Source organism: Triticum urartu, chromosome 2A, assembly GCF_056163025.1.
Source record: "Triticum urartu cultivar PI428250 chromosome 2A, HENAU_Tu73, whole genome shotgun sequence".
NCBI classification, from domain to species: domain Eukaryota; kingdom Viridiplantae; phylum Streptophyta; class Magnoliopsida; order Poales; family Poaceae; genus Triticum; species Triticum urartu.
Window position 1 is genome coordinate 48,347,817 of NC_141874.1, and position 24,911 is coordinate 48,372,727.

Sequence of the window (24,911 nt, forward strand, 5' to 3'; positions counted from 1 at the left end):
AATCAAAGATGGTTATGTTTCCTAACCATGGACAAAGAGTTGTTATTTGATTAAAGGGATCACATCATTAGTTGAATGATCTGATTGACATGACCCATTCCATTAGCTTAGCACCCGATCATTTAGTATGTTGCTATTGCTTTCTTCATGACTTATACATGTTCCTATGACTATGAGATTATGCAACTCCTGTTATAACCCAACCGTGTAAGGAAAGCAAAATCCGGGAACATAACACCGATATGACGGAAACTAGGGTGGCAAGAGTGGAACAAAATACCAGGCATAAGGCCGAGCCTTCCACCCTTTACCAAGTATATAGATGCATTAATTAAATAAGAGATATTGTGATATCCCAACAAAATATCCATGTTCCAACAAGGAACAAACTCCAATCTTCACCTACAACTAACAATGCTATAAGAGGGGCTGAGCAAAGCGGTAACATAGCCAAACAACGGTTTGCTAGAACAAGGTGGGTTAGAGGCTTGACATGACAATATGGGAGGCATGATAAAGCATGTGGTAGGTATCGCGGCATAGGCATAGCAAAAGAGCGAGCAACTAACAAGCAAAGATAGAAGTGATTTCGAGGGTATGGTCATCTTGCCTGAAATCCCGCAACGAAGAAGAACGAGTCCATGAAGAAGACAAACTGACGTAGTCGAATGGTTCCTCACAAACGCGACGTTATCGGAACCAACCCGAAGAAGTAACACCGGAAAGAAGCACACAACATAGTAAACAACCAACACATGAACATGGCATGATATGCGGGATGCGGTATGCGGTGCATATGCATGATTTGAAAATGAATGATTGAACCTGGCCTCAACTTGGAAATACAAGAGTGCCACTAGAAAGAGGAGTTGATTTCGGCCAAAATCGATATAAAGATCACCGGAATCGGATGCACGGTTTGGAAATGACAAGCAAAACAAATATGGCACCGGTCTGCGATTAACAGCAAGTAGCCTTCTAAATGCATCAAGATAAATATGCTACAGCACTCAAACATGGCAACAAAGCACATGGCATGGATCCACTCATGATGCTTGACAAAAGATGAACACTAAGTTACAGCTAATTCACTAACTAACAGGTTCAAACAAGCATGGCAAAAGAGCAAAAGATAACAGGTTTCAAACTTAGTGAAATTAACAGCATATCAGGAATTTATCATCAGGAAGCAATGTTTAGAGCATGATAACTACATGCTACAGTAACATAAAATGGCAAAGAAAGGCATGGCATGAAGCTACTCAAAGCATATAACAAAAGTACCTTAGTGACCATGAGCCAAAAGGGATCAGAAAATACAATTGCAAGCATGTGAACATAGCAAAAACATAAACAGATTCAGACTTTGTGAAAAACTGGAGCATGGCAAGACAGATAACGAGTAGGCGTGTTTATGAGCTCGATGCACTCACCACAAAGCATGGCATGACAAACTAAGCAAACACCCATCAAGTAGACATGGCATATAAGCTATACATGGCAAGAACAACAACATAGCATGCACGGATCAACAACAACAAGCTTGGCAAAATTGCAAAACATGTCAATAATCTGCCAGGAACATTTTATAGCAAAAGTAGAGCTCGATTGACTCAAGATAGGGTGCTCCATAAATGCAAACAAGGACATGTATGGATAGAGCACCACAGTACTAACAAAACATCCTTACTGATCATGCCCAAATGATGCACGGATCACTAGGAAACAACATGAACATATGGCTTAAAAACAATAACAGGACAAGGACTTAGTGAAATTCTAAGTCCCTGAAATCAGCATCATTGAGTAAGCTACTTTGCATGCTTGTGCTAGTCACCACAAAGATCACAAAAATACATGGCATACACCCCTGTAAAGATGGCATGGCATATTACAAAACACATGTAGAGCTCAGGATCATAGCATGCACACATTAATCATGGCAAAAATGACAAAAGGCCATTTGCTGAAACAGATCTGAAATAATCATCACAAAGCCCTCTTCCAACAGCATTTCGGGCATCAAGATGAGCTCAAATGAAAATGATGCAATGAGATGAAATGATGTACTCGTCGAGATGAACATTTTGATATGCTACACGCACGAATCGGAGCAACAGTGATGAAGTTATGATGCGATGAAAAATGCATAAAGTTACTGGGACTTGGTGGAATTTCAACCTCGCAAAAGTCAACCCGGGACGAGGAGAAGCGGGACGGGGTGGATCCGGATCTGGACGGAGGCGTTTGGTTGGGTGAAGTGGTGGATCTGGTCCAGCTTCGTCTTCGGCAAGGTGTGGTTCTCCAGCGAACCTTGGAAGAGAGGGAGAGATCTGGTGAGAGAGAGAGAGGAGGCAGGAGGAAGAAGGGGAGAGGCAAAGCCTTGCCTGGCCGGACACGGTTGTCGGCTACGGCGGTGGGTCGCCGGCCGGTGGGAGGAGCTGGAGCTCCGGCGAGCATGGATGGCAGCGGCGGCCGGCGGTGAACAGCGGCGGGGCGGCGCGCGGGCGAGCGAGCGAGCGGCGCGGGAGCTGGGCGACGAGCGGCGCGCGACGGTGAGCGGTGGCCGGCGGGAAGGTGCTGCGGCGAGCTGGCCTCCGGCGATGACGACGGTTGCCGGTGGGCGAGGAGTTGCGGCGGCGGAGGAGCGCAGGGGTCGGGCGGCGCGGCGGGATCCGGGCCCGGGCTGGCCCGATCTGGGTTCCGCGGCCCGCGGCGGGAGGCGCGTTGACCGGCGGCGAGGTCGGGCGACGTGGTAGGCGGGGATTCGCCGGGGCGGAGGCGGCGGACACGTCCGGCGGCGGGGAAATTTGTCCGGGCGCGAGGTGGAAGAAGACTAGGGTTAGACTGCGCGAATTTTCGGGGAGAGCCACATATTTATAAGTAGAGGGAGTTAGGAGAGTCCAAATGAGGTGTGGTTTTCGGCCACGCGATCGTGATCGAACGACCGAGAGGATGGAGTAGGTTTAGGTGGGTTTTTGGACCACTTTGGAAGGGTGTTGGGCTGCAACACACACGAGGCATTTTCAGTTTCTCGGTTAACCATTGGAGTATCAAACGAAGTCCAAATGGCACGAAACTTGACAGGCGGTCTACCAGTAGTAAACCAAGGCCGCATGACAAGTATCGGTTCAATCCGAGAATGTTTAACACCCGCACATGAAAAGAGGTAAAGGGGGACACTGGAGGACATAGGAGCGCCGGAATGCAAAACGGACAACGGGGAAAATGTTCGGGTGCATGAGACGAACACGTATGCAAATGCGATGCACATGATGACATGATATGAGATGCATGACACGCAAGAAATGACAAGGCAACAACCGCGAATAACTGGAAGACACCTGGCACATCGGTCTCGGGGCGTCACAAATAGCCTGCCGGTTCCAGCTCCGGCATTAGCCGGTTGCAACAAAAATGCTGCCGATTCCAGCTTCGATCCCCGCATGCAACAAAAACCGCCTGTTGGTTCCAACCCCGTCTCATGCCGGTCGCAACAAAAATAGGTGTTGGTTCCAGCATTGCCGTCCCGCTCCCCTCTTCCAACCGTCGTCGTGGTGGTCACCATGGAAAAGGCTTGCCCCCTCTGTCCACAGGCCACAGCAAAATGTCAGTGTGCTTCCAGCATCTACAAATGGTGGTCCCAGCATTTCTATCGTTGCGGTTGTGCTCATCGCCTTACATGATGCAACTCGCCGTCGTGCCTACAAGAAACAATAGCGGAAGCAGGGGTTGGGAGGGTGCAGCTCGCCACTTGCAAGATGAAACTCGCCACCATGCGGGTTGCAGCTCAAAAGCAATGGCGGGGAGGGGTGCTGGAGGGGCGAGAGAGCGACGCGCTGGGAGGATGAGATCTACAGGGGGAGACAGGGAGAAAGATGGCTGGGAGGAGGAGAGACGCAGGAGGAAGACGAACGTCAATGCATGAAGCCCTTCCAGTGTTGTCTGATCTAGCCAGATCCAATGTCTCGTGCGCGACCGGCCCAACACTTGGCCGATCGGCCAGGTACAAAGATTTCCCTTGATTTTAGCAGCAAATATTAGGTGCACTAAAATAATTATTGAGTCTGATAGTTTGATTTCTTTGGAGGCTTTAGCAGCTTCGACATTTTACACTAGAGGATTGCAACTCTTCGCCAAGCCCATTCCACGAGCTAAGACGTTTAGTCCGGCTTCGCGCGTGGAGTTGGAGAAGCGCCGAGAAAGAGGAGTTCTGAACAGGGCCTATTAGTATTGCCAGTTGATGGTTATATGATGTCGTCATATCATGTAAAGCCATCATTTATAATAACTAGTATATGATGTTGCAATTTGGTTATTGGAAGAATATGCTTTGCCCACCCAAAATATATTTTGCAAATGTCAAAAATATTGAAAAAAATAGATATGTTTATTGTCACACCCAAATATTACCTACACATTTTTAGTGGAAAATCTTAGGGAAACTCTTAGATTCACCCGGCGGATAACACAAATCTATCGGCCTCACATGCAACCATCCGATCAAGGGAAATTGTGTGGCGATGTGCTCTCCTTCGGTCCCACATCTTTGTCTAGAAACACCCACAAGGAACGAGAGCTCCTTAAGTCCTTATCCTCTCGTGCCGCACAGCCATCTCTCTCCTTCTGTCTTCTTTTCTCCTCACCCTCTCTCCTTACCACTCGCTCTCTCCACACACAAGCTCCAGGCCGAGATCCCATGGTGCTCCACCACTAGCCATTTGTCCTTCCCTCCTCCTCTCTCCTTACCCCCCTCTCTCTCCCTCCCTCCCCCTCTCCCTTTCTCCGAGAGAAGAGCTCATGGCTGAGCTTCCATGGCGCTCTCTCCTCTAACTCTCTCTCTCAAGTGGGTTTTGATGGATTGCAACATCTATGATGTTTCTGAAACATAATCTTTGATGCAATATGTTGAGTTTTATTTGCAAAAAAATCCGTAGCAAAACCTCTATTGCGAAAAAAAATTCTGCAGCAAGGCCTCTGTTATGAAAAAATTTCTGCAACAACATCTCTGTTGCGAAAAATTTCTGCAACAAGACCCCTGTTGCAGAAAAGTCTGCAACAAGAGCTCTGTTGCAGAAAAAATGCAATAAGAGGTTTGTCGCAAAACAAATTGCAACAAAACTTGTGTTACAATGGTGGAAGCCCTGCTCAGCCGCTCGATCTGCCAGACAGGACGACTCACGACCAGGCCGATCTTTTGTTGCAGATTTGTTGGTGGTAAGTTTCGGAAACACCCCTATCCACCGGCGGCAGCGATTTTGCGGTGGTGGGGGCTGGCGCCTTGCTGGGCGCAACTGTGTAAGGACGACGGACTGGTGAATCTGTTCCCGAAACTGGGAGGTTGTTGCAGAAAGTAAGGAGGTGGTCACGTGCGTATGGTGGTTATATCCGACGGGACGGTGGACTGGGGAATCTGTTTCTGAAACTGAGGGATTGTTGCAGAAAATAAGGAGGTGGTCACGCGCGCGTGGTGGTTATATCCGACGACTATCAGGGCGCTGATCCAACGGAGCTCCATGCGGCGGATGTTTTTAATACATCCGCCGGCCGACGCGTAGCGGCTCCCAAAATCTTAAGCATTTTGACATTTGTGAAAAAAACAAACCAAACACTAAATATTGCCTACAAATATTGCACTTAATTTTATTTTATTTCACCGACGAAGCACCGCTATCCAGTTTCGCAAAATTATCAAAAGAACTTGTTATACTAACATGAGCATCCTCAAAAAACTAAAAATAAATACATTTATTTGCTATTCCCTCCGTCCCAAAATATTAAAACATTTTTGACACTAGTTTTCATATTTCAGGATAGATGGAGTATTTGTTTTGAATTTACTATTCATCCAGAATCATATGCTGATGCTCGTCAGGTTGTCATCGCCAAGTACCAGCAGTCACCTTGGCACCCTCAATTTGGGACGGACGCTAGGCCACGTTGCACGTCATTGAAACACACAACCAATTGATCCAGTACACATAGTCGGCTCGCACCCCCGGGTATGGCTCCAACACCACCGCTAGGCTGGTGTTCCAACGAATAAAGAGCAACCTCCTAGATCCTCCACCGCTTGACCAAAGAGCAGCTAAATTGGGGAAAAAAATTATATGAAACCAGGTCTCACGAGCTAGCAAGTGAGACCCAATCTGATGAATGACATGTGACATTCACAAATCATGAAGCATCTAATTTTTCTTTCCCCTGATTTCAAGTGGAGGGTGAGGTAGATGCTTCGTGATTTATAAATATCACGTGTCATTCATCAGGGTGGATCTCACATGCTAACCCGTTAGACCTAGTCTCATATAATTCTTTTGCATAAATTAGACCACCGCAAAGAGATGAAGAATCAGACAGACAAAGAGGAAACACATAGGCCATAATTTTATTCATATTAATATGTGCCTCATTTCTATATCTATACTTACTATTAAAACAAGGTGATATTCTTGATTTCGTCCTGCTTAGGTGATTTTATATTTAATATATATAAACGAGGTGGTACTATTTATAAGAAAATCCACGTAGTCCACTAAAAATCGTTTTGGAGGTCACCTGGGCCAGAAGTGCTATTGTAGCGCAAACGACCAAAATGTAATGAGCTTAGGTAATTTCGTATTTGCATACCTCAGAAAGATAAATACTATGGACGCATGCTAACTTGTGGGATTAAAAATTTACTGTAATTTTTATTGGGTGTCTTCATGTTGGCGTTTTTTAATAGAAGAAAACTTCATGAGTACCATGCGCTAGAGCCAAGGTTCTAACATGGATGGGCTGGCTGCATACTCAAGCGGCCAGACAATGGAGCCGTGTCTTCGTTAGGTCAAAATGGAACTACCATTTTTTTAGGCGCACGTAGAAGCTATTTTCAGACAATGCAATGTTTTTGGTGTAGTAAATTTCCTCCAAGTCCATAAATCTTATGTGCATGGACTAAATTGTTTGTGTAATCGCACCTATTAACCCCTTTTCGTTTGCCTATGTCCAAACTCCTCCTTCATATGGTCTCGTTCAGCTGCGACGGCCCATAAAATTAGCAAGCCGACTCGCTCCCTATGAAGAGTTTGGCTTGCCACTGTGTGAGTTATCAACGTGGTGGTGAAGTAAAATCATACTGTCGTCCTTTGGCAAGAGCTATCATGTCGCATGAGTTCCGTCTGAAAGAACCCTGTTGATCAATCGTTTTTGACATTAGAGATTCTTCTCCTACGATCTAGTTCGTCAACCGGGCAATCCGATTCATGACAGCTAGCATTTACGTACTTCATAGCAAAGCATGAGTGGTTCAACATAGTTCAATTTTTTTTAAACATAGTTCAAATTCACCCGTTGCAATGCACGGGCATTAAATTTGTGCTAGTACCTAGTATATCATAAAGATAATAGTACAAGTTATGTAAGCGTCGGCCTCACAAAACCAAAAAAACAAAACAGTACGTTCGCCTTTGCACAAAAAAACATCAGCCAAAAAAATACAATTAAGACCGAATGATCCTTGAGCTTGACACCAATGCCAGTCACCTGTCTTCGGCACCACCACAACAGCCACCAAAGAAAAAAAATACAAATCAACCCATCATCCGACCTTGACGCGGCTTCAGCGCTAATATGTAACTTTGCAGACCTCCAAGATTGATCATCAAAGGAAAACCATTGCGGTTGAATGAATTAGACCGGTGCAACACCCCGTACATCCATCAAACTCTAGACCCCCCCTCCCGCCCCGCATGACTAAGATGTCGAAGGAGGTTGCTATACCTGCTTGCCATGAACCATAAACTCAGCACACGATCCACTATCTTCTAGATGTCACCGATGCAGATCAGAATCTGCATCCGCATCAAGACTATATCTCAAGCTCTAAGCTGGCGCTGGAGCAAACGTCCTCGCAACGGAGGAGCTTGAGGACACAAGTCCACCACAAGGATGTCGCCGCTACCACACCGTCCTCACTTAAACAGACAGATTTTCCAAATCCGACCCTAACCAGAGGGTAGATCGCCTCATCAGAGAAGGATCTGAAAAAAAATTATTCAGCCCCGTCATCGCCACAGTTGAACCCAAGGAAATGAACAATCTAAAAACCTAAACTACTAGGGCCTAGAAATGATCCACACACACATGGATCTGGCGACCCCCCTCGCCAGCGACGACTGAGATCATTAGAGGAGGGGAGCCGTCAGAGGGCGGGGGCAGCAGAAACTCTTTGGCGGCAGGCGAGATTGTTGGCTTTCGTAGTAATTTCAAAAAATTTCCTACGCACACGCAAGATCATGTAGTAGATCGACAACAGAAGCGTTTGGTTGATGTAGTCGTACGTCTTCACGATCCGACCGATCAAGCACCGAAACTACGGCACCTCCGAGTTCTAGCACACGTTCAGCTCGATGACGATCCCCGGACTCCGACCCAGCAAAGTGTCGGGGAAGAGTTCCGTCAGCACGACGGCGTGGTGACGATCTTGATGCACTACAGCAGCAGGGCTTCGCCTAAACTCCGCTATAGTATTATCGAGGACTATGGTGGCTGGGGGCGCCGCACACGGCGAAGGAATAGATCATGTGGATCAACTTGTGTGTTCCAGGGTGCCTCTGCCTCAGTATATAAAGGACCAAAAGGAGGAAGGCTGGCCGGCCACATAGGGCGCGCCAGGAGAGTCCTACTCCCTCTGGGAGTAGGATTCCCCCCCCCCCCCCAATCCTAGTTGGAATAGGATTTGTGGAGGGGGGAAAAGAGAGAGAGGGGCCAGCCCCCTCTCCTTGTCCAATTCGGAACAAGGGAGGGGAGGGGCGCGCGGCCCATGTAGGGCTGCCTCTTCTCTTTTCCACTAAGGCCCATCATGGCCCATTTAGCTCCCAGGGGGTTCCGGTAACCTCCCGGTACTCCGGTAAAATCCCGATTTCACCCGGAACACTTCCGATATCCAAACATAGGCTTCCAATATATCAATCTTTATGTCTCGACCATTTCGAGACTCCTCGTCATGTCCGTGATCACATCCGTGACTCCGAACAACCTTCGGTACATCAAAATGCATAAACTCATAATATAACTGTCATCGTAACCTTAAGCGTGCGGACCCTACGGGTTCGAGAACAATGTAGACATGACCGAGACAGGTCTCCGGTCAATAACCAATAGCGGGACCTGGATGCCCATATTGGCTCCTACATATTCTACGAAGATCTTTATCGGTCAGACCGCATAACAACATACGTTGTTCCCTTTGTCATCGGTATGTTACTTGCCCGAGATTCGATCGTCGGTATCCCATACCTAGTTCAATCTGGTTACCGGCAAGTCTCTTTACTCGTTCCGTAATACATCATCTCACAACTAACTCATTAGTTGCAATGCTTGCAAGGCTTATGTGATGTGTATTACCGAGAGGGCCCAGAGATACCTCTCCGACAATCGGAGTGACAAATCCTAATCTCGAAATACGCCAACCCAACATGTACCTTTGGAGACACCTGTAGAGCACCTTTATAATCACCCATTTACGTTGTGACGTTTGGTAGCACACAAAGTGTTCCTCCGGAAAACGGGAGTTGCATAATCTCATAGTCATAGGAACATGTATAAGTCATGAAGAAAGCAATAGCAACATACTAAACGATCGGGTGCTAAGCTAATGGAATGGGTCATGTCAATCACATCATTCTCCTAATGATGTGACCCCGTTAATCAAATAACAACTCTTTTGTTTATGGTTAGGAAACATAACCATCTTCGATTAATGAGCTAGTCAAGTAGAGGCATACTAGTGACACTTTGTTTGTCTATGTATTCACACAAGTATTATGTTTCCGGTTAATACAATTCTAGCATGAATAATAAACATTTATCATGATATAAGGAAATAAATAATAACTTTATTATTGCCTCTAGGGCATATTTCCTTCAGTCTCCCACTTGCACTAGAGTCAATAATCTAGTTCACATCGCCATGTGATTTAACAGCAATAGTTCACATCACCATGTGATTAACATCCATAGTTCACATCGATATGTGATCAACACCCAAAGGGTTTACTAGAGTCAGTAATCTAGTTCACATCGCTATGTGATTAACACCCAAAGAGTACTAAGGTGTGATCATGTTTTGCTGGTGAGATAATTTTAGTCAACGGGTCTGTCACATTCAGATCCGTAAGTATTTTGCGAATTTCTATGTCAACAATGCTCTGCACGGAGCTACTCTAGCTTATTGCTCCCACTTTCAATATGTATCTAGATCGAGACTTAGAGTCATCCAGATCTGTGTCAAAACTTGCATCGACGTAACCTTTTACGACGAACCTTTTTGTCACCTCCATAATTGAGAAATATTTCCTTATTCCACTAAGGATAATTTTGACCGCTGTCCAGTGATCTACTCTTAGATCACTATTGTACTCCCTTGCTTAACACAGTGTAGGGTATACAATAGATCTGGTACATAGCATGGCATACTTTATAGAACCTATGGCTGAGGCATAGGGAATGACTTTCATTCTATTTCTATCTTCTGCCGTGGTCGGGCTTTGAGTCTTACTCAATTTCACACCTTGCAACACAGGCAAGAACTCTTTCTTTGACTGTTCCATTTTGAACTACTTCAAAAATCTTGTCAAGGTGTGTACTCATTGAAAAAACTTATCAAGCGTCTTGATCTATCTCTATAGATCTTGATGCTCAATATGTAAGGAGCTTTACTGAGGTCTTTCTTTGAAAAATTCCTTTCAAACACTCCTTTATGCTTTGCAGAATAATTCTACATTATTTCCGATCAACAATATGTCATTCTCATATACTTATCAGAAATGTTGTAGTGCTCCCACTCACTTTCTTGTAAATACATGCTTCATCGCAAGTCTGTATAAAACTATATGCTTTGATCAACTTATCAAAGCGTATATTCCAACTCCGAGATGCTTGCACCAGTCCATAGATGGATCGCTGGAGCTTGCATATTTTGTTAGCACCTTTAGGATTGACAAAACCTTCTGGTTGTATCATATACAACTCTTCTTTAATAAATCTATTAAGGAATGCAGTTTTGTTTATCCATTTGCCAGATTTCATAAAATGCGGCAATTGCTAACATGATTCGGACAGACTTAAGCATAGATACGAGTGAGAAACTCTCATCGTAGTCAACACCTTGAACTTGTCGAAAACCTTTTGCGACAATTCTAGCTTTTTAGATAGTAACACTACTATCAGCGTCCGTCTTCCTCTTGAAGATCCATTTATTCTCAATTGCTTGCCGATCATCGGGCAAGTCAATCCAAAGTCCATACTTTGTTCTCATACATGGATCCCATCTCAGATTTCATGGCCTCAAGCCATTTTGCGGAATCTGGGCTCACCATCGCTTCTTCATAGTTCGTAGGTTCGTCATGGTCTAGTAGCATGACTTCCAGAACAGGATTACCGTACCACTCTGGCGCGGATCTTACTCTAGTTGATCTATGAGGTTCAGTAGTATCTTGTTCTGAAGTTTCATGATCATCATCATTAGCTTCCTTGCTAACTGGTGTAGGTGTCGCAGAAACAGTTTTCTGTGATGTACTACTTTCCAATAAGGGAGTAGGTACAGTTACCTTGTCAAGTTCTACTTTCCTCCCACTCACTTCTTTCGAGAGAAACTCCTTCTCTGGAAAGGATCCATTCTAAGCAACGAATATCTTGCCTTCGGATCTATGATAGAAGGTGTACCCAACATTTTCTTTTGGGTATCCTATGAAGACGCACTTCTCCGATTTGAGTTTGAGCTTATCAGGATGAAACTTTTTCATGTAAGCATCGCAACCCCAAACTTTAAGAAACGACAACTTTGGTTTCTTGCCAAACCATAGTTCATATGGTGTCGTCTCAACAGATTTAGATGGTGCCCTTTTAACGTGAATGCAGCTGTCTCTAATGCATAACCCCAAAATGATAGTGGTAGATCGGTAAGAGACATCATAGATCGCACCATATCTAATAAAGTACGGTTATGACGTTCGGACACACCATTACATTGTGGTGTTCCAGGTGGCGTGAGTAGTGAAACTATTTCACATTACTGAAGGCCAAACTCGTAACTCAAATACTCTTCTCTACGATCAGATCGTAGAAACTTTATTTTCTTGTTACGATGATTTTTCACTTCACTCTGAAATTCTATGAACTTTTCAAATGTTTCAGACTTATGTTTCATCAAGTAGATATACTCATATCTGCTCAAATCATCTGTGAAGATCAGAAAATAATGATACTTGTCGCGAGCCTCAATATTCATCGGACCACATACATCAGTATGTATGATTTCCAACAAATCTGTTGCTCGCTCCATTGTTCCGAAGAACAGAGTCTTAGTCATCTTGCCCATGAGGCATGGTTCGCAAGCATCAACTGATTCATAATCAAGTGATTCCAAAAGCCCATCAGCATGGAGTTTCTTCATGCGCTTTACACCAATATGACCTAAACGGTAGTGCCACAAATAAGTTGCACTATCATTATTAACTTTGCATATTTTGGTTTCAATATGTGTATCACTACGATCGAGATCCAACGAACTATTTTCATTGGGTGTGTAACCATATAAGGTTTTATTCATGTAAATAGAACAACAATTTATTCTCTTACTTAAATGAATAACCGTATTACAATAAACATGATCAAATCATATTCATGCTTAACGCAAACACCAAATAACACTTATTCAGGTTCAACACTAATCCCGAAAGTATAGGGAGTGTGCGATGATGATCATATCAACCTTGGAACCACTTCCAACACACATCATCACTTCACCCTTAACTAGTCTCTGTTTATTCTGCAACTCCCGTTTCGAGTTACTAATCTTAGCAACTGAACTAGTATCAAATACTGAGGGGTTGCTCACTAGTAAAGTACACATCAATAACATGTATATCAAATATACTTATGTTCACTTTGCCATCCTTCTTATCCGCCAATCACTTGGGGTAGTTCCACTTCCAGTGACCAGTCCCTTTGTAGTAGAAACACTTAGTCTCAGGCTTAGGACCAGACTTGGGCTTCTTCACTTGAGCAGCAACTTGCTTGATGTTCTTCTTGAAGTTCCCCTTCTTCCTCTGCCCTTTTCTTGAAACTAGTGGTCTTGTCTACCATCAATACTTGATGTTTTTCTCGATTTCTACCTTCGTCAGTTTCTGCATTACGAAGAGCTTGGGAATCGTTTCCGTTATCCCTTGCATATCATAGTTCATCACGAAGTTCTACTAACTTGGTGATGGTGACTAGAGAATTCTGTCAATCACTATCTTATCTGGAAGATTAACTCCCACTTGATTCAAGCGATTGTAGTACTCAGACAATCTAAGCATATGCTCACTAGTTGAGAGATTCTCCTCCATCTTTTAGCTATAGAACTTGTTGGAGACTTCATATCTCCCAACTCGGGTATTTGCTTGAAATATTAACTTCAACTCCTGGAACATCTCATATGCTCCATGACGTTCAAAACGTCTTTGAAGTCCCGATTCTAAGCCATTAAGCATGGTGCACTAAACTATCAAGTAGTCATCATATTGAGCTAGCCAAACGTTCATAACGTCTGCATCTGCTCCTGCAATAGGTCTGTCACCTAGCGGTGCATCAAGGACATAATTCTTCTGTGCAGCAATGAGGATAAACCTCAGATCACGGATCCAATCCGCATCATTGCTACTAACATCTTTCAAAACAATTTTCTCTAGGAACATATTAAAATAAACACAGGGAAACAATAACGCGAGCTATTGATCTACAACATAATTTGCAAAATACTACCAGGACTAAGTTCATGATAAATTTAAGTTCAATTAATCATATTACTTAAGAACTCCCACTTAGATAGACATCCCTCTAATCCTCTAAGTGATTACGTGATCCAAATCAACTAAACCATGTCCGATCATCACGTGAGATGGAGTAGTTTCATTGGTGAACATCACTATGTTGATCATATCTACTATATGATTCACGCTCGACCTTTCGATCTCCGTGTTCCGAGGCCATATCTGTATATGCTTGGCTCGTCAAGTATAACCTGAGTATTCCGCGTGTGCAACTGTTTTGCACCCGTTGTATTTGAACGTAGAGCCTATCACACCCGATCATCACGTGGTGTCTCAGCACGAAGAACTTTCGCAACGGTGCATACTCAGGGAGAACACTTCTTGATAATTAGCGAGAGATCATCTTAAAATGCTACCGTCAATCAAAGCAAGATAAGATGCATAAAAGATAAACATCACATGCAATCAATATAAGTGATATGATATGGCCATCATCATCTTGTGCTTGTGATCTCCATCTCCGAAGCACCGTCGTGATCACCGTCGTCACCGGCGCGACACCTTGATCTCCATCGTAGCATCGTTGTCGTCTCGCCAAGCTTGTGCTTCTACGACTATCGCTACCGCTTAGTGATAAAGTAAAGCATTACATCGCGATTGCATTGAATACAATAAAGCGACAACCATATGGCTCCTGCCGGTTGCCGATAACTCGGTTACAAAACATGATCATCTCATACAATAAAATTCAGCATCATGTCTTGACCATATCACATCACAACATGCCCTGCAAAAACAAGTTAGACGTCCTCTACTATGTTGTTGCAAGTTTTACGTGGCTGCTACGGGCTTAAGTAAGAACCAATCTCACCTACGCATCAAAACCACAACGATAGTTTTTCAATTTGACTCCGTTTTAACCTTCGCAAGGACCGGGCGTAGCCACACTTGGTTCAACTAAAGTTGGAGAAACTGTCACCCACAAGCCACCTTTGTGCAAAGCACGTCGGGAGAACCGGTCTCGCGTAAGCGTACTCGTAATGTCGGTCTGGGCCGCTTTATCCAACAATACCGCCGAACCAAAGTATGACATGCTGGTAGGTAGTATGACTTATATCGCCCACAACTCACTTGTGTTCTACTCGTGCATATAACATCAACATATAAAACCTAGGCTCGGATGCCACTGTTGGGTTTCGTAGTAATTTCAAAAAATTTCCTACGCACATGCAAGATCATGTGATGCATAGCAACGAGGGGGGGAGTGTGATCTACATACCTAGTAGATCGACAACGGAAGCGTTTGGTTGATGTAGTCGTACGTCTTCACGATCCGACCGATCAAGCACCGAAACTACGGCACCTCTGAGTTCTAGCACACGTTCAGCTCGATGACGATCCCCGGACTCCAATCCAGCAAAGTGTCGGGGAAGAGTTCCGTTAGCACGACGGCATGGTGACGATCTTGATGCACTACAGCAGCAGGGCTTCGCCTAAACTCCACTACAGTATTATCGAGGACTATGGTGGCTGGGGGCGCCGCACACGGCTAAGGAATAGATCACGTGGATCAACTTGTGTGTTCCAGGGTGCCTCTGCCTTAGTATATAAAGGACCAAAAGGGGGGGAGGCTGGCCGGCCACATAGGGCGCGCCAGGAGAGACCTACTCCCTCTGGGAGTAGGATCTCCCCCCCAATCCTAGTTGGAATAGGATTTGTGGAGGGGGGAAAAGAGAGAGAGGGGCCGGCCCCCTCTCCTTGTCCAATTCGGACCAAGGGAGGGGAGGGGTGCGCGGCCCATGTAGGGCTGCCTCTTCTCTTTTCCACTAAGGCCCATCATGGCCCATTTAGCTCCCGGGGGGTTCCGGTAACCTCCCGGTACTCCGGTAAAATCCCGATTTCACCCGGAACACTTCCGATATCCAAACATAGGCTTCCAATATATCAATCTTTATGTCTCGACCATTTCGAGACTCCTCGTCATGTCCGTGATCACATCCGGGACTCCGAACAACCTTCGGCACATCAAAATGCATAAACTCATAATATAACTGTCATCGTAACCTTAAGCGTGCGGACCCTACGGGTTCGAGAACAATGTAGACATGACCGAGACACGTCTTCGGCCAATAACCAATAGTGGGACCTGGATGCCCATATTGGCTCCGACATATTCTATGAAGATCTTTATCGGTCAGACCGCATAACAACATACGTTGTTCCCTTTGTCATCGGTATGTTACTTGCCCGAGATTCGATCGTCGGTATCCCATACCTAGTTCAATCTGGTTACCGGCAAGTCTCTTTACTCGTTCCGTAATACATCATCTCACAACTAACTCATTAGTTGCAATGCTTGCAAGGCTTATGTGATGTGCATTACCGAGAGGGCCCAGAGATACCTCTCCGACAATCGGAGTGACAAATCCTAATCTCGAAATACGCCAACCCAACATGTACCTTTGGAGACACCTGTAGAGCACCTTTATAATCACCCAGTTACGTTGTGATGTTTGGTATCACACAAAGTGTTCCTCCGGCAAACGGGAGTTGCATAATCTCATAGTCATAGGAACATGTATAAGTCATGAAGAAAGCAATAGCAACATACTAAACGATCGGGTGCTAAGCTAATGGAATGGGTCATGTCAACCACATCATTCTCCTAATGATGTGATCCCGTTAATCAAATAACAACTCTTTTGTTTATGGTTAGGAAACATAACCATCTTCGATTAATGAGCTAGTCAAGTAGAGGCATACTAGTGACACTTTGTTTGTCTATGTATTCACACAAGTATTATGTTTCCGGTTAATACAATTCTAGCATGAATAATAAACATTTATCATGATATAAGGAAATAAATAATAACTTCATTATTGCCTCTAGGGCATATTTCCTTTAGAGATCGCCTTTCTTTCTTCCCCTGAAAGAAAAAAAAACTGATACAACACGTATGTGTCACATGGGCCATAGTTGATGGTTGCTTTCTGCCGTGTAAATTACAAGCAGGAGTTGTCATTGTCTAGACGTGTAATTGATTTGTATTTCCAATTTTCCTCCTCCTACCAATCAATGAAAAGTCACGACGACCACATACCGTCAAAAGGTCCTTCGCTCCTTTCAAGAACAGTAGGCGTCCCTGGTCATACCTTTTTTTTTGCGGGGATAAAAGAGTTTTATTCCAAATGGATAGAGTTACAGTCAAGAGGAAAAAGTTTCTCTATACAGGGCGGACCTCTATTTAGCCACACAGCAGTAGTACTCTCCGTATGACTATAGAAAGTCAACCGATCTACTATCCTATTTTTCTCACATTTAATCTTCAGTGGAATAAACTGACTCTACCATAAGATGCTTGATTTCGGTAACTAAATGACCATATGGTCACCAGGAAAGGTTGTCTCTAGTGAAAGCCGACAATGCCTCCAAAGAATCAAATTGAACAATGACTGGCAAGTTAGTGTGTTGGTGGCAAGACCTTCATAGAAAGATCGAACTTCAAAAGATTATAACCAATTTATATTTGTTCCAATCACTTTCAAATCAACATAAGAATCATTTCATACATGTACCAACATTTCATTGTTACACATGAATTGCTTTCAAAATATTGGGATTTGTTAATTCCATTTTGTAAAACTATTTAAGTGCATTTAAACATTTTTAATCCTTGATTTTTGAATTATTTCAGTGAGATTCATTGTTTAGAAAAACAGCCAGGTGTTTCATAAATAATTACACGAGTTTCAATTATTTCAATCTTTCATAGCGTTTCGAAACAAAATTCAATTATTTCAATCAAATTTTATAAATTTTGGAAACATCCACATATAATTTATGTAAATTTATATTTTTTCAGTCATATATTAATTAGGTTAGAAAATCACTGCTACCTCTTGAGCTTGCGTTGGTTTTCCCCGAAGAGGAAGGGATGATGCAGCAGAGTAGCGTAAGTATTTCCCTCAGTTTTTGAGAACCAAGGTATCAATCCAGTAGGAGGCCACGCTCAAGTCCCTCGTACCTGCACAAAACGATAGCTACTCGTAACCAACGCGACTAGGGGTTGTCAATCCCTTCACGGTCACTTAAGAGAGTGAGATCTGATAGATATAATATTTTTAGTATTTTTGGTATAAAAATGCAAAGTGAAAAGTAAAGGCAAAGTAAAAAGCAAAGCAAGATTAAAGTGATGGAGATTGATATGATGAGAATAGACCCGGGGCCATAGGTTTCACTAGTGACTTCTCTCAAGAGCATAAGTATTCTACGGTGGGTGAACAAATTACTGTTGAGCAATTGACAGAATTGAGCATAGTTATGAGAATATCTAGGTATGATCATGTATATAGGCATCACGTCCGTGACAAGTAGACCGAAACGATTCTGCATCTACTACTATTACTCCACTCATCGACTGCTATCCAGCATGCATCTAGAGTATTAAGTTAAAAACAGAGTAACGCCTTAAGCAAGATGACATGATGTAGAGAGATAAATTCATGCAATATGAAATAAACCCCATCTTGTTATCCTCGATGGTAACGATGCAATACGTGCCTTGCCGCCCCTTCTGTCACTGGGAAAAGACACCGCAAGATCGAACCCAAAGCTAAGCACTTCTCCCATGGCAAGAACTACCAATCTAGTTGGCCAAACCAAACGGATAATTCGAAGAGACTTGCAAAGATAACCAATCATACATAAAAGAATTCAGAGAAGATTCAAATATTAATCATAGATAGACTTGATCATAAATCCACAATTCATCGGTCTCAACAAACACACCACAAAAAGAAGATTAGATCGAATAGAACTCCACAAGAGAGGGGGAGAACTTTGTATTGAAAAAGAGAGAATAAGTCATCTAGCTACTAATATGGACTCGAAGGTCTGAGGTAAACTACTCACACTTCATCGGAGAGGCTATGATGATGGAGAAGCCCTCCGTGATGACGGCCTTCTTCGGCGGAGCTCCGGAACAGGCCCCAAGATGGGATCTCGTGGATACAGAAAGTTGCGGCGGTGGAATTAGGTTTTTGGCTCCTGTTCTGATCATTTGGGGGTACGTAGGTATATATATATATATATATATATATATATAGGAGGAAGGAGTACGTCGGTGGAGCTCCGAGGGGCCCACGAGGCAGGGGCGCGCCCCCACCCTCGTGACCGCCTCTCCGATGCCTTGGCGTAGGGTCTAAGTCTCCTGGATCACGTTCGGCGAGAAAATCACGTTCCCGAAGGTTTCATTCTGTTTGGAGTCCGTTTGATATTCCGTTTGTTCAAAACACTGAAATAGGCAAAAAACAACAATTCTGGGCTGGGCCTCCGGTTAATAGGTTAGTCCCAAAAATAATATAAAAGTGGAAAATAAAGCCCAATATAGTCCAAAACAGTAGATAATATAGCATGGAGCAATCAAAAATTATAGATACGTTGAAGACGTATCAATCACACAGAGGTTTCATACAAATTACAATTATCTTTAGTCATGTTCCAATAAAATGTATAAATGTTTCAACAAAATATTAAAATTTCATTAGAATAATATTTCAATTTGGAAACACTTATTCACCAATGTGATTTTTAAATGTTTAAAATGTATGTTTAATGTTTGTCAAGTAAGTTGAAACAAATGAAATAATCGGAGTTTGTGTTAAGTGTATGTTGCATGTTTTAAAAATTAATTGAAACATGTCTGAATTAATTAAAGTATTCTAATTAAGTCATATGAAATTTTTTTGACCAATTAGTGAAACTTGTTGGCAAAAGAAAATTGCTGGAACAATACTGGAAAACTTAAATTAATTGAAAGATACGGGAGCGAATTTTCATATTTGACATCTACCAATAAAAAAGCATGAAATATATTTTTGTCGATTCTTAATTTTATGAACATGAATACTTTTTTTTTACTTTTTAATGTGTTTGATTTTTATTTCTGAAATTTTTGAATTAGTTTCATTGTTTGTTAAATAATTTTTTTAAGTTGATTGAAATATTATTTTTGGAATTAACATTCCTTGTCATATAAATTCTATAACAGTTTTGCTGAACCATTTCTATATGTGCTCTAAGTATTGCATCTATGTCCTATGTCATTGGTTTTACGTTAAGATTCGTACAAGCATTTTTTTGTGTCTTTTTTCTTTTTCTTTCTAGTTTCATTGAGTCATGTAGATGTGCAATAACTGGGCAGATCTAGATGTGCCCTATACAGACCTAACATATAAATGCTGAAGTTTGGGACATATATATTAAGGAATATTGGCTAGATAATTGAAAAGGTAGCATACACACATAGTATTAGCCAATTATCTGCTATGTAGCAACTTCATGTTGAGAAATTAAGCAATTGTTCGATTAATTTAATCCAATAATAAATCATGAACAAGACATAGGCAGTGCTAATGACATACTGAATTTTGATGATGTACGCACGTACTAGGCAGATAGTAGAAACATCTATGCAAACTACTAGTACTCCACACATGAAAGTAAACAGGAGCGGTGTAAATGTGTTATACCCTCCAGTAGGCCAGTCGGCCGTAGCAGCAGCGGAGGTGTCGGCCTCGTCTGCAATCCTCTTGTCCGCAACAGTCTTCTCGGCAGCCGCATGATCGGAGTCAGTGCTCATGGTGAAGACGAAGGTGACACGGTAGTCGACGTAGATGAAGTAGTTGAACCAAGGCGAGCAATCCCGTAGGAGACGCTCCCCAAAAACCTAATCGCCTCTCTCCCGTACAGGATCTGGAGAAGCGGGGTTTCGGAGGCCTGCTCTCCCGTCGGCCGTGTACGTGGTAGACGTGATGGGATCACCGAGGGCAGCAGCAGTGAAAGGAACGATCAGGGAGTAGTGGAGGTGTGAAGCGCATGGAGCTGAGCTGCGATGCCTCATATATTACAAACGTTTCATCTCCATAAAAACGCGTTTAATTACAGACGTTTCATCTCCATAAAAACACGTTTAATTACAGATGTTTCCATCTCCACAATAAAACATATTTATTATGGTCGTTTTTAATTTCCGCAATGAATATGATGTCTCACATTCATTTTGGGTCTGTAATGGACTCTCCAATTTTGACCGGCAAAACATTGCATCGGCTCGGCTCATTGTGGCGAGGCGGGCGGCGGAGGAGGAGCGCGCGTGTGGAACACCTCTCCTTCCTTCACACCAACTCATACTAGTTGGAGAAGAGCTCACCTTAGAGCATCTGCAACAGCCGCCTAATGCGCGCCCAAAAAACGGGTTTACAGTATGCAAGTAGTTTTTTTAGAGCGCTAGAAGACGTTTGCTCCAACAAGCGGTGTAAAATATGCTGCGCGCGCGAGTCTAGCGGTCCCAATCAAGCGGTCCCATCTGCAGCAGCCCAGAGTTTGCAGCGCACGCGCGTTTTTTGTGCGGCCGCTGGAGACTGGAAACCAGGTCCGCGCGCGCTAAAAGCAGTTTTTATACCGCGCGTCGTTTATATAGCGCTTCTGTTGGAGACGCTCTTATAAGTTGGTGTACACCTCTCTCAACTAGCCATGTGGGACTAAACTTTCCACCACTCAATTTACAGCATGGACCCAATTATATCTAGCTACTGCAGGGAAACCCACTAATTTCTTTGGCTCGTCATGGTTGTTCCTCATGTTGTCATTGTCAAAGTACCAGTAATCACCATTGCACACTCCTCCATTGGGGGTGACAAACGGCTCAAAGGTTCCGTTATCCACATCGCACACCATCGGGACATACCGCCAGTTTATCCAGTACACACAGTTTGATCGGTTTTTTGTCAAAGTGGAAAAGATGCAAAAGCCAAAATAAACATGGCCTATATACGTACATGACACATGACGCTGGGTTTTATTGCAACAGGAGACTCGATCATTACTGGAACGACTCAATGAAGATGACGCTATTAGAAGCTTGTGCTCTTGGCTTAACGCAATGGCCTGAGCATGTGCAGCAATTGAGGCAAGAACACAACTCAGCGACATTTACCCATTGACATGCCACGGTCTAATTTATCACCCATAAGATTAATCTGTACAAATGTATACGCTACAGTAGAGGCTGAATGGGTTCGTCATTGTTCCACTCATCATATTATTATTATTAATAATATAGTAAACAAATGTTTATTTATTCAACCATGACAAAATATATCACATTTAGTAATCTAGTCACATACTACACTATGGGTAAAACATTCTTTTTAGTTCAGACTTAACACCATTATTGGCGAAAAATGACAGAAGTGTCACATAGGGAACAAAATAAAGTTTAAGTGTCAAAAAGGGAAGAAGACAAAACTTTGGACCAAAAGGGAAGCATTTTAAGAATGGGCCGAATAAGAAGTTCTCTCCATTATGTTAGTCCCTGCATGCACCACGCTCAACTTTGTAAGGAATGTGTATAGAGGAGCAAAGTTGCATGCCTAATTCTCGAGATCCTCTCTCATTCAAAAGACATGTATCGAATGTCATTGCGGTAATTTATACGACTTCTATAATTTGCATCTGAAGTCATATTTTTTATATTTTATATATTTCAATTTTTGGTGGCAAGACCTTCATAGAAAGATCACAAATTTTCATACATTTTATCCACTTTATATTTTTTTCCATTCACATGTCAAATCAACTTAAGAAACATTTCGTACATGTACCAACATTTCCTTGCTTCAAATGAATTGCTTTCAAAAAGTGGGATTTTTTAGTTAAATTTTGTACAACTATTAAGTGCATTTTAACATTTTTTATTTCTTGTTTTTGAATTATTTCAGTGAGATTCATTGTTTGAAGACAAAAGACAGAGTGTTTCATAAATAATTGCACAATTTTCAATTACTTTAATCATATTCCAAGCTACATCAAAAATATTTCATGGAGTTCCCAAACAAACGACAAATTGTTTCATAAATAATTACACAAGTTTCAATTATTCCAGTCATATTTAAACCCACATCATAAATATTTCATGGAATTCCCAAACAAAATTCAATTATTTGAATCAAATTTTGATAAATTTTTGGAAACACTCGCATATAATCTACATAAATTTCTATTATTTCAGACATATATTAGTTAGGTTAGAAAATCTCACGGAGATTTCACACAAAATACAATTATTTTTCTCTGGTTCCAATAAAATGAATAATTGTTTTAATAAAAAGTTAAAATTTTGTTAGAATAATGTTTCAACTTGGAAACACTTATTCACAAAATGTGAGGAAAAAATAAATGGTTTAAAATGTGTGTTGAATGTCATCTAAGTTGAAACAAAGGAAATAATCGGTGTTTATGTTATGTGTAGGTTGATTTTTTCTAACATTAATTGAAATATGTCTGAATTAATTAAAATATTCTAAGTCATATGAAGTTTGTTTGGCCAATTGGTGAAACTTTGTTGGCAAAAAACTAAAATTTCACTGGAACAATACTGGAAAACTTAAATTAAACGAAAGATATGTGGATTGAATTTTTCGTATTTAACATCTACCAATAGAAAACAAGTGTGAAATATATACTTTCTATTTATTACTTTTATGAACATGAATAATTTTATTTGTTTCAAAGTATTTGAGCTTTTTATTGTCTTTGATTTTTATTTTTGAATTAGTTTAGTCATTTGTTAAATAACTATTTTGAATTTGATTGAAATATTATTTTTGAATTAACATTACTTGTAACATAATAAACACATATAAATGCTGAAATTTGGGAGATACACATAAAGGAATATTGGCTAGATAATTGAAAAAATAGCGCGCACACACACACGCGCACACACACACACACACACACGTAGTGTTAGCCAATTATCCGCTTCATTCATCAGAAGACTTTTCACACACACCTAGACACTAGCCAATTGTCTTGAGCGCACACACCTATTGTTAGCCAATTATATCTAGCTAATCCAGGGGCACCCACTATATTCTCCGGATTGTCACGGTTGTTCCTCATGCCGTCATCATCGAAGTACCATCAGTCACCATTGCACACTCCATAAGGCCTTGTACAATGGGAGGTGCTTAGGAGAGATACTTAGAGAAATAAACCAGAATATTCTTAAGCACCGGTGTTTATTTGTACAGGATAGACGCTTAACTAAGCGTCTCTTCTATAGAAATAGGCACCGGTGCTTCAGAAAAATCCAGTTTATTTTTCTAAGCACCTCCTTAAGCATCTCCCATTGTACAAGGCCTAAGGAGATGGAGTGACGGCACGGAGGTTCCGGTGGCCACGTCGCACACCATTGGGACACGCTGCCAGTTGATCCAGTACACACAGTTCGGCCGCACCCCAAGGACGGCGCCGGCCCCGGCGGCTCGCACCACCGCCGGGTTGCTATTCTTGCCGACGAACACGGAGCTGCCTCCTAGACCCTTCACCGCCTCCCAGGCCGGCCGCTATGTACTCCGCCTCGCACGAAGATGTGGCGACAACCTTCTGCCTCACTGATTGCCAGCTGACTGGACTATCCCGAGAAGGAACAGTATGCCCGAGATGCTCTTCCGGGAGTCCACGTCACCAGCATGGTCGGAGTCGCTGTATCCGACCAAGCTCTCATCGTCGCCACGACGATATACGCATCCATGCGTGAGTGTACCCGCGATGTACCGGAGTAGGTGCTTCACGGCACCGAGATGATCGCTTGCCGGGGCTTCCATGAACCTACTCAGGTACCCGACAACGAACGTGATGTCCGGTCGGGTGTGCACGAGGTACCTGAGGCTCCCGATGATGTTGCGGTAGAGTGTAGCATCCACCGCCTTCTCGGAGCTATCCTTGCTGAGCTTCAGTCGTGCCTCCATTGGAGCATGCACAGCATAGCAGTCCTTCATGCCTGCTCGCTCGAGCATCTTGGTGGCGTAGGCCGCGTGATCATGATGCGCCCACCCTCCTGGTTTACCTCCAGCCCGAGGTAGTACCGGAGCAGCCCGAGGTCGCTCATGCTGAAGAGACGATGCATCTCTCCCTTGAAGCGTCGAACCTCTTCGGGCTCTGCCCCGACAATGACCAGGTCGTCGACGTAGATGCCGACGATGAGCAGCATGTTCGCAGTGCCACGCGAGTACACGCCGTGCTCAGAAGCGCTGCGTGAGAACCCA

At 43.0% G+C, this 24,911-nt stretch overlaps 1 pseudogene; it reads right to left on the minus strand.

Moving 5' to 3' along the window:
- Positions 1-24,254: 24,254 nt before the first annotated feature.
- Positions 24,255-24,644, minus strand: LOC147983580 (secreted RxLR effector protein 161 pseudogene; annotated as a pseudogene).
- Between the last annotated feature and the right edge of the window lie 267 nt (positions 24,645-24,911).